Below are 11,484 nucleotides of genomic sequence, written 5' to 3'. Positions count from 1 at the left end.
CCTCGGCCATTGCCGAGCATAGAAGATCCCTGGGAGCCAGCTGTTTGGACTTGGAACGCCGCCTCGACCTAGCAGAGGCTAGACACATAGCAGACCCCTCCCCGGAAACTACTACAACCCTGGGTGCCCTGCAGCGGGAATATAAATTACTGCTGGTTAAATATATACCAAGAAGAAACTTCTGTACTCCCGCCACCGGATCTTTGATCAGGAAGACAAGAATGGCCACTTGCTGGCCTACCTGGCTAGAGAGGATCAGACACTGCCGCCAATTACAGCAGTGAGAGGTAGCATGGGTACTCTATTAAACGACCCCAAACTAATCAATAAAACGTTCACCCAATTCTACAGGGACTTGTACACCTCCAAACTAAACTGCACTGAAGCGCAGCTTATGGAGTATCTAGATGACATCCCCTTCCCCTCACTGAGCAGAGACAGAGCGGCCCACCTGGATAGAGACCAGAGCATTGAAGAAATATCGGAGGCCATTAGGTCACTTCCCAATAGGAAGTCACCAGGTGTGGACGGGCTCCCTGGGGAATGGTACAAAAAAAATGTGGAAACCCTGGCCCCACGACTTCTAACATTATATAACTCTATTTTGCGGGAGGAGGCACTACCGGACACAATGCGTAAAGCCCTAATAATAATGATTCCTAAAACCGGAAAAGATCCCACGGAATGCGGCTCTTACCGTCCCATTTCGTTCCTCAGCAACGACACAAAAGTAATTGCAAAAATATTGGTGACGCGTATAAACTTGATACTGAGCGAGATCATACACGCTGACCAGTCCGGCTTCATGCCTGGCAAAAGCACGGACATGAACCTGAGGAGACTTTTTAACCACCTATCATACAAGCATAATAACTGCGGGAAGCGCACTCTGGTATTTATAGATCAGGCAAAGGCCTTCGACTCAGTAGAGTGGAAGTACTTATGGGCGGTGATGCGGCGGTTCGGATTCGGCCCAACTTTTATTAAATGGATCAAGATTCTATATGACTCCCCGGTGGCCAACATTAAGACCAATATACATGTTTCTGCCCAGCTCTCCTTAAGTAGGGGCACAAGACAGGGCTGCCCTTTGTCCCCCGCCCTGTTTGCCCTCGTAATAGAGCCTCTGGCGATCCAAATTCGAACATCACCAACAGTGAAGGGATTTAAATTGAACAATTACGAAGAGCGCATAGCGCTCTATGCAGACGACACCCTTCTCTTTCTTCAAGACCCGGAGGCATCTCTAGAGGCAGCGCTGACTATATTCGGCGCATTTGGCACGCACTCTCGCATTAAGGTCAACTGGGACAAGACCCATTTACTGGCTGCTGAGCTCCCCCTGCCCGCCCCGCTGAGTTGGACAACCCAGACCACCTACTTGGGCGTAAAGGTCTCAGCGGAACTATCCGCCTTCTACAATTCCAACCTGGTCCCTCTCCTGGGCTGGGCTGAGGAGGTGGCGACACGCTGGGCGTCTCTCCCACTCACGCTGGTGGGCAGAATAAACCTGCTTAAAATGAAACTGCTACCAAAATTTCTGTATATACTGCACAATTCCCCTACATTAGTCCCCCAAAAATTCTTTACTATGCTCTGCAGGATCGTGCTGCGTATACTGTGTAACAGCACCACACCCAGGATCAAATTGGAGACTCTGTGCCTCTCGTCGAGCGGGGGAGGGCTGGCCCTACCACACTTCTATTACTACTACCTGGCCAGCCAACTGGTATACGCGGGATGGTGGCTATCTTCGTCAGATTACAACCCGGTAGTGTTACCATGCAGGGCGGCGCTGGGTCCCGCGGCCGGCGCGCGCCGCTTCGAGCTCGGCTTCGGCGTCCCGGAGCTGTGCTGTCAGGGATCTCCCGGCGGCGTGGAGCAGCCAGCATGCAGCAGCGTGGAGCAGCCGGCGTGCTGCGGCGTGGGCGTGTCCGCCCGTAGGGTGCCGCCCGCTCTCATCCACCTCCCTTATGCAACAGTGGGAGAGTCGGCTCCTCCCACTCTCCGCCCCGGGGCGGAGGCTTTTAGTTAAAAGACTGGCAGTGACCTGAACTCACTGCCAGTTATTGGTTCTGCTAGCCTCTAGTCAGGTCTAATCTAGTCTGTCCTAGTTGCTTGTCAGTATCCTTCGTTTGCCTGTGAGCTTCACCTCCAGCCTTGATTCACTCTGTCTGTTTTTGTTGGTCTGTTACACCTGCCTCTCCTGTCGGCACTCTGTCCCCTGTTAGTAGTTCCATCTAGGTAGTCGCCAGGTCCCTAGCCAGTGCAGGGACTGCCGCCCAGTTGTCCGCCTGGGGTTAGCCAGGGCCGAGGCAAGTAGGCAGGGACAGTGGGGTGCAGGAGATCAGGGCACCCCAACTGGCGCTCGGGGGGCAGAGTGCCGTAACATAATAACTGGCCCTTTAAAACCGTTTTTGTCATGGAGGCGATCAGTTCCCTCGCGAACCAGCTGCAGGCCCTGGTGCCTGTGATCCAGGATTTATCCGCCCGCATGGTGGCCCAGGAGCAGCGGGGAGTGTCGCAGGGGTCGGACGCCTCAACCAGCCCCGAACCCAAGTGCCCTCTTCCCGAGGTGTTTTCTGGGGAGAGGAACAAGTTTTTTGTTTTCCGACAGGCGTGTCGCCTGTTTTTTCGCATGCGTCCCCGTTCTTCCGGGTCGGAGGCTCAGAGGGTCGGGCTGATAATGTCCCTGCTGCGGGGCTCGGCACAGACATGGGCTTTCTCCATCCCCGAGGGTTCCTCCTGCCTGCAGTCCGTGGACTCCTTTTTTCAGGAACTCGGGGGTATCTTCGACGAACCGGACCGAGCGGGGTTGGCGGTTTCACGGTTGTTGGCGCTGCGGCAGGGGTTGTCGTGTGTGGAGGACTATTGCTCCAACTTCAGACGCTATGCGGGGGATACGACATGGAACGATAGCGCGCTGAAGGACGTTTTTCTGCAGAGCCTCTCGGACGCAGTTAAAGACCTGTTAATTTCCCATCCCGTTCCCGGGTCCTTAAGGGAGGCTATGGAGCTAGCGGTGAGAGCAGATAGGAGGCTCAGGTCTAGGAAGCAGGACAGGCAGACCCGTAGAGTCAGGGAGGTCAGTGGCCCTGGTCCCTCCTCCTCCTTACCAGTCTCTGCGCCCGATCCGATGGAGGTGGACCCGCTGGACCCCAAAGAGCGACGCCGGATCCGTTTGTTGCATCGTCTCTGCCTCTACTGCGGGAAAGCTGGACATCGGGTGATAACCTGCCCACTGAGGTCTCAACGCCCGCAGCCGGGACCGGCGGAAAACTCCGAGTCCTAGGCGATTGCAGGGAGGATCGCCTAGGACTTCAGGTACTTCCTAAACTTTTGGTACCGTGTCATGTTAGATTCGGGGATTTTTCCCGATCAGGGCGGGCGTTTATTGATTCCGGAGCAGCCGCTAACTTGATAAGTCTGGGTTTTGTCCGTTCTCTGATGGCGGAATTTGTGGCGTTGAAGACGCCAATTCATTTTACCAGCATTGATGCCACCCCTCTCTCTACAGGCTTGGTACGATGGAGGACCCCAAGATTACAGTTCACGGTGGGGGTCCTCCACTCGGAAGAACTGTCTTTCTTGGTTATGGAAAAAATGTCGGTTGATGTGGTGCTTGGTATGCCCTGGTTGGCACTGCACAACCCCCAATTTGATTGGTCCACCCGGGAATTGACTCATTGGGGGTCATCGTGTCACAATCACCTGTCTACCATAGCTGTGTGCTCCGCAGATACGGTGCTCATTCCGGAGTATTTGTCAGACTTTCAGGATGTGTTCTCCAAACGACTGTCTAAGGCTCTGCCCCCTCATAGGGAGTGGGACTGTGGTATCGACCTGATTCCCGACGGTCCCATCCCTAAGGGAGCCATTTTCAATCTGTCCGGTCGTGAGCACGAAGCCCTCAAGTCCTATGTCTCGGAAGCTCTGGCCAACCGACATATCCGGCCGTCCAGGTCCCCTGCCGGGGCAGGTCTCTTCTTTGTAGAGAAGAAGGACGGGACACTAAGGCCTTGTGTGGATTATCGGGCCTTGAATAAAATCACTGTGAAGAACCAGTGCTCCTTGCCCCTAATTCCTGACTTGTTGAATCAGGTGGTAGGGGCTCGCTGGTTCTCCAAACTGGACTTAAGGGGGGCTTACAATTTAATTCGCATCAGAGAGGGAGATGAATGGAAGACAGCGTTCAACACCCCGTTAGGACATTTTGAATGTCTGGTCATGCCTTTTGGACTCTGTAATGCCCCCGCTGTGTTTCAGGGTTTTATGAACGCAGTCTTCCACGACTTCCTGGGGGTATTTCTGGTCATTTATCTGGACGACATCCTGGTGTACTCACCTGACTGGGATTCACATGTGCGGCACCTGAGGTTAGTCCTGACCCGTTTGCGCGAGTATCAACTCTTTGTCAAATTAGAGAAATGTACATTTGGCTCTAAACAAGTATCCTTCCTTGGTTATGTAATTTCCCCCACAGAGATTCAGATGGAGTCTGATAAAGTAGCAGCAATCTCCCAATGGGTCAGACCCGACAACCTCAAGGCTCTCCAGCGGTTCTTAGGTTTTGCAAATTTCTACCGCAAATTCATTAGAAATTACTCAGTTATTGCTCAACCTCTGACCGACTTGACTAAGAAGGGGGCTGACTTGGGTAAGTGGTCGCCTGCAGCCCTTGAGGCCTTTAGCCGTCTAAAAAAGGCATTCACGACTGCCCCGGTGCTAATACAGCCGGACGCACTACTACCCTTTTTTATTGAGGTAGACGCGTCGGAAGTGGGGACAGGAGCTGTATTGTCGCAGGAAGTCAGTGGGAGGTCTGGCTATAGCCCATGTGCGTTCTTTTCGCGAAAGTTCAATTCAGCAGAGCGCAACTACGACGTGGGTAACCGGGAATTGTTGGCTATCAAATGGGCTCTGGAGGAGTGGCGACACCATCTTGAGGGTGCTAGACACCCAATTACCGTATATACTGATCACAAGAATCTGGTATATCTCGCCAATGCGAAAAGACTCACTGCTCGTCAGGCCAGGTGGGCGTTGTTCTTCGCCAGGTTTAACTTCGTCGTGACATATATCCCCGGAGAGAAGAACGTGAAGGCGGACGCCCTGTCACGGAGTTTCGGGGTACCAGACAGTGGGACCCTGACTCCCGAGAATATCTTAGCCCCCGGCGTGGTGGTGGCAGTGTTAGAGTCTAACTTCGTCCCTCAACTACAGGATGCTCAGCAGGACGCTCCGTCAGGGGTGCCGGAGGGCAGATGGTTTGTGCCAGAGACCCTACGCCCTAGAGTCATGGATGAGTCCCACTCGTCGGCTCTCGCCGGGCATCCAGGGTTCCAGGGGACCCTGGAGCTTTGCTCCCGATACTTCTGGTGGCCAGGCATGTCTCAGGAGATCCGCAACTTTGTGAGGGGTTGCTCGGTCTGTGCTCGCAATAAGAGTCGGCGGCGTCCTCCGGAGGGTCCCCTGAGACCACTACCGGTTCCTTCCAGTCCCTGGTCTCATCTATCAGTAGATTTCATCACTGACCTACCAGAATCCCAGAAGTGCACCACTATCTTAGTGGTGGTCGACCGGTTCTCAAAGATGGCACATTTTGTGGCGTTAAAAAAGCTACCCTCGGCAAAAGAATTTGCCACGATTTTTGTAAAGGAAATAATTCGCCTACATGGGGTTCCCCAAAATATTGTATCTGATCGCGGGGTTCAGTTTGTGTCGCAGTTTTGGCGTGCCTTCTGCAGAAACCTGGGAACGTCGCTTTCCTTCTCGTCAGCGTTCCACCCGCAGACTAATGGTCAGACTGAGCGGAAGAACCAAGACTTAGTGCAATATTTGCGGTTGTTTGCCAGCGAAAAGGCTTACCAGTGGGCAGAGTTCCTGCCGTTGGCAGAGTTTGCACTAAACAACCGCCTTTGTTCTTCTACTGGGGTGTCTCCATTTTTTAGTGTATACGGTCAGCATCCTCGCTTCCTTACAGCAATCCCTACTCCGTCGCCCTGTCCGGCAGCGGATGACGCCACAGATACGCTTCGGGGAGTATGGAAAGAGGTGCAGAGAAACTTGGAGGCAGCGGGGGCCCGTATGCAGTTGCGCAGTGGGAAGAGTCTGTCTGTGTCTGAACCGTACAGGGTGGGACAGAAGGTATACCTGTCGTCCAAAAATCTCAAATTGCGGGTCCCGTCCTTGAAGCTGGCGCCACGTTACGTGGGGCCGTTTGCCATCACACGTGTGGTGAACCCACTCGCCTACGAGCTGGGGTTGCCAGCCACATGGAGGGTTCACAGGGTATTCCATAAGTCGCTGCTGAAACCTTTTGTCCCTTCGGTGATACCCACCTCCGGTCCCCCTCCGCCCACCCTGGTCCGGGATGAAGTCGAATACGAGGTCCAGGAGATACTGGACTCTCGTCGGTGTCGAGGAATCCTACAATACTTGGTGGCCTGGAAGGGTTTTCCACCAGAAGATCATTCCTGGGTGGCCGCATGTGATGTTCATGCTCCCGTGTTGGTACGGCGGTTCCACCGTCGTTTTCCAGATAAGCCTGGTCGAGTTTCCGGGGGCCCGGAGGTCCCCCGTCAGAGGGGGGGTAATGTTACCATGCAGGGCGGCGCTGGGTCCCGCGGCCGGCGCGCGCCGCTTCGAGCTCGGCTTCGGCGTCCCGGAGCTGTGCTGTCAGGGATCTCCCGGCGGCGTGGAGCAGCCAGCATGCAGCAGCGTGGAGCAGCCGGCGTGCTGCGGCGTGGGCGTGTCCGCCCGTAGGGTGCCGCCCGCTCTCATCCACCTCCCTTATGCAACAGTGGGAGAGTCGGCTCCTCCCACTCTCCGCCCCGGGGCGGAGGCTTTTAGTTAAAAGACTGGCAGTGACCTGAACTCACTGCCAGTTATTGGTTCTGCTAGCCTCTAGTCAGGTCTAATCTAGTCTGTCCTAGTTGCTTGTCAGTATCCTTCGTTTGCCTGTGAGCTTCACCTCCAGCCTTGATTCACTCTGTCTGTTTTTGTTGGTCTGTTACACCTGCCTCTCCTGTCGGCACTCTGTCCCCTGTTAGTAGTTCCATCTAGGTAGTCGCCAGGTCCCTAGCCAGTGCAGGGACTGCCGCCCAGTTGTCCGCCTGGGGTTAGCCAGGGCCGAGGCAAGTAGGCAGGGACAGTGGGGTGCAGGAGATCAGGGCACCCCAACTGGCGCTCGGGGGGCAGAGTGCCGTAACAGGTAGTGGGCCTTGAACGTAGAATGGTGGACCCTGTCCAGAACCTACGGGGGCTGCTGCTGAGCGGCCCCTCGTCCTCGGTTGCCCCTCTGCCCACTCACATGCTGGTGACACTAGCGGCTTGGCAATGGGTCACGAGACTGTCCACTGCAGAAGAGAATGCAAGATCCCCACACACTCCCCTCTGGAATAACCCCAAACTGCCACACTTCCAGCGCTTCCCGGAGTCTGCCTTCTAGAGACCTTGGGGCGTCAATGTCCTCTCGGACATAGTCAGCGAGGGCACGCTTAGCACCTTTCTGCAGCTGTGGATAGCCCACAGCCTGCCCGAAAATTCCTACTTTAGATACTACCAGCTGCGAGGGGTGGCCAGGGCGCAATTTGGGGGTCTATCTATTCCACTGTCTATGACACGGCTGGAGAGCCTGGCACAGATGTGCAACCTGGTCAGGCCACTGTCGAGCTTCTATGCCCATATAGTGCAACACCTGGCCCCGCTGGGCGAGAGGGCAGTGCAGAGATGGGAGGGGGACATCTCTGACCTGACCTCAGGGGAGGATGAGGATATATTGGGTGGATCCGGTCCCCCCCTGGTAAGCACTAGAGACAAGCTCATTCAAATCAAGTTCCTGCACCTCATATATTATACCCCTTCCAAACTGTGTACTATGGGATTGCTCCCTACTGCAACGTGCCCGCGATGTTTGGTGGCGGATGGGACGGTTATGCACGTGTTCTGGGAGTGTGCGGTCCTACAGGACTACTGGAGAGATGTGCTTGTCTTCATGGAAACGCATCTAGGGGCTCCGAGGATCATGCATCCTGGAACATGCCTCTTTGGGCTTGTGGGAGACCTGCCGGCGGCTGCAGCAACATGTACACTGTACAAGCTGCTACTTTTCTATGCAAAAAAAGTGATCCTACTCAATTGGAAACACCCTGGGAGACCGACCAGGAGTGCATGGGTCCGGGTGGTCAACTCCGAAATCCCTATGTACAAACTGACATACATGGCCAGGGGGTGCCCTGAAAAATTTGAAAAGATCTAGGGTGGCTGGGTGAGTTTCCCCACGACAGCGGTGGGAGAGCCAAGCTAGGTAGTGGTGGAGGAGTGAGGGAGTGAGGAAGATAGGAAGAGGGACACCTTTTCAACGTGTTCTCTAAGTTAAAGCCCTATGCTCAGAAAACACAAAATGCTCTTTTTTATTTTCATTTCTTTATTTATTTACTTTTTTTCTCTACTCCATTTCCACAGTTCTCCTTAAAAGAGTCACGCCGGGGTTTTTTTTTTTTTTTTTTGGGGGGGGGGGGTTCTAAGTTTAATTGGGTGAGGGGGAAACGAAACACAAAAGCACTAGCCAGACATCAAGTGTCAAGAAGAATTAGATGGGTATTCACAGGTAAAGATTATCTTTACCCTGCTTTTCATGCAATGTACAGTTTACTGAACCTGACACCTGCGGTGCCAGTTACTTATGTCCATACGCTTGTTAATTTCTGGCTAAATAAAATTCCTTAAAAAAAAAAAAAAGATTCCCATACGCTTCACTAGTATTGCTTCTATCCCTCTGTCTGCAGGTGTTGTACAATGGAGGACTCCCATTTTACAATTCCCTGTGGGTGTTCTCCATTCTGAGAATCTGTCGTTCTTGGTAATGGAAAGGATGTCCGTTGATGTAGTGCTGGGTATGCCGTGGTTGGCACTGCACAATCCCCGATTTGATTGGTCCACTCGGGAATTGACACATTGAGGGATGTCCTGTCATAGTCACTTAGCTACTATATCTATGTGTTCAGCAGATACTTCTTCCTAAGTATTTATCTTATTTTCATGATGTGTTTTCCAAGAAACTGTCTGAGACCTTGCCTCCCCATAGGGAGTGGGACTGTGGTATTGATTTCATCCCCAACAGCCCCATCCCTAGGGAAGCCATTTTCAGTTTGTCTGGGCGTGAGCACGAAGCCCTTAAGTCCTATATTTCGAAGTCTCTGGCCAAACGGCATATCAGGCCACCCAGTTCCCCTGCCGGAGCAGGTCTCTTCTTTGTAGAGAACAAGGATGGGACATTGAGGCCTTGTGTGGATCATCGGGCTTTGAATAAAATCACAGTGAAGAACCAGTGCTCCTTGCCACTGATTCCTGATTTATTGAATCAGGTGGTAGGTGCCCACTGGTTTTCCAAATTGGACTTAAGGGGGGCTTACAATTTAATTTGCATCCGAAAGGGAGATGAGTGGAAGACCGCGTTCAACACCTCGATTGGACATTTTGAATGTCTAGTCATGCCCTTCGGACTTTGTAATGCCCCCGCTGTGTTCCAGTGATTTATGAACGGGGTTTTCTACGACTTCCTGGGGGTATTTTTGGTCATATATCTCGATGACATTCTGGTGTACTCCCCAGACTGGGATTCACATGTGTGGCACCTGAGGCTGGTTCTGACCCATTTGCGTGAGTACCAACTTTTTGTCAAGTTGGAGAAATGCATTTTTGGTACTAAACAAGTGTCTTTCCTTTGTTATGTGGTTTCACCCACGGAGATTCAAATGGAGTCTGATAAAGTGGCAGCTATCTCCCAATGGGTCAGACCAGATAACTTGAAAGCTTTCCAGCAGTTTTTAGGTTTCACAAATTTCTACCATCGATTCATTAAGAATTATTCTGTTATTGCTCAACCCCTGACCGATCTTACCAAGAAGGGTGCCGACTTGGTAAGATGGTCGCCAGAGGCCCTAGAGGCTTTTATTTGTCTCAAAAGGGCCTTTACTACTGCTCTGGTGCTAGTACAGCCTGATGCGCGGCGACCGTTCTTCATTAAGGTTGATGAGTCTGAGGGGGGGCGGGGGCTGTATTGTCTTAGGAAGTCAGTGTGAGACCTGGGTATAGTCCATGTGCGTTCTTCTCGCGGAAGTTCAGTTCGGCGGAACGTAACTACGACGTGGGTAATTGTGAGTTATTGGGGATTAAGTGGTCTCTAGAAGAGTGGCGTCACCATCTTGAGGGGGCAAGGCATCCCATTACCGTGTATATTGATCATAAAAACTTGGTATATCTAGCCAACGCTAAGAGACCCACAGCTCATCAGGCCAGGTGGGCGTTGTTTTTCACCAGGTTTAACCTCGTCGTTACATATATTCCAGGGGAGAAGAACGTGAAGGCAGATGCCCTCTCACAACTGAGTGAGAGTGAGTACCAACTTTTTGTCAAGTTGGAGAAATGCATTTTTGGTACTAAACAAGTGTCTTTCCTTGGTTATGTGGTTTCACCCACGGAGATTCAAATGGAGTCTGATAAAGTGGCAGCTATCTCCCAATGGGTCAGACCAGATAACTTGAAAGCTTTCCAGCAGTTTTTAGGTTTCACAAATTTCTACCATCGATTCATTAAGAATTATTCTGTTATTGCTCAACCCCTGACCGATCTTACCAAGAAGGGTGCCGACTTGGTAAGATGGTCGCCAGAGGCCCTAGAGGCTTTTATTTGTCTCAAAAGGGCCTTTACTACTGCTCTGGTGCTAGTACAGCCTGATGCGCGGCGACCGTTCTTCATTAAGGTTGATGAGTCTGAGGGGGGGCGGGGGCTGTATTGTCTTAGGAAGTCAGTGTGAGACCTGGGTATAGTCCATGTGCGTTCTTCTCGCGGAAGTTCAGTTCGGCGGAACGTAACTACGACGTGGGTAATTGTGAGTTATTGGGGATTAAGTGGTCTCTAGAAGAGTGGCGTCACCATCTTGAGGGGGCAAGGCATCCCATTACCGTGTATATTGATCATAAAAACTTGGTATATTTAGCCAACGCTAAGAGACCCACAGCTCATCAGGCCAGGTGGGCGTTGTTTTTCACCAGGTTTAACCTCGTCGTTACATATATTCCAGGGGAGAAGAACGTGAAGGCAGATGCCCTCTCACAAAGTTTCGGTTCGCCGGAAAGTGAGACAGTGGCTCCCGAGAATATCTTGGCACCTGGGGTGGTGGTGGCAGCTTCCTCATCTACAAAATTGTCAGCCGTACGCTCCCTCGGGGGTGCCAGTGGGCAGATGGTTTGTGCCAGAGACCTTGCATCTCAGAGTCATTGAAGAGTCTCACTCATCTGTTCTTGCAGGCCATCCGGGGGTTAAGGGGACTCTGGATCTTTGTACTAGACACTACGTGTGGCCAGGCATGTCCCGGGAAATCCGCGACTTTGTTAAAGGATGCTCTGTCTGTGCACGCAGTAAAAGTTGGTGGCGGCGTCCAGAGGGACCTCTGAGACTGTTACCGGTGCCTTTTCGTCC

Source organism: Eleutherodactylus coqui, chromosome 2 (genome assembly GCF_035609145.1).
Source record: "Eleutherodactylus coqui strain aEleCoq1 chromosome 2, aEleCoq1.hap1, whole genome shotgun sequence".
In the NCBI taxonomy this organism is placed as follows: Eukaryota; Metazoa; Chordata; class Amphibia; order Anura; family Eleutherodactylidae; genus Eleutherodactylus; species Eleutherodactylus coqui.
Note: the sequence above shows the minus strand (reverse complement) of the source record.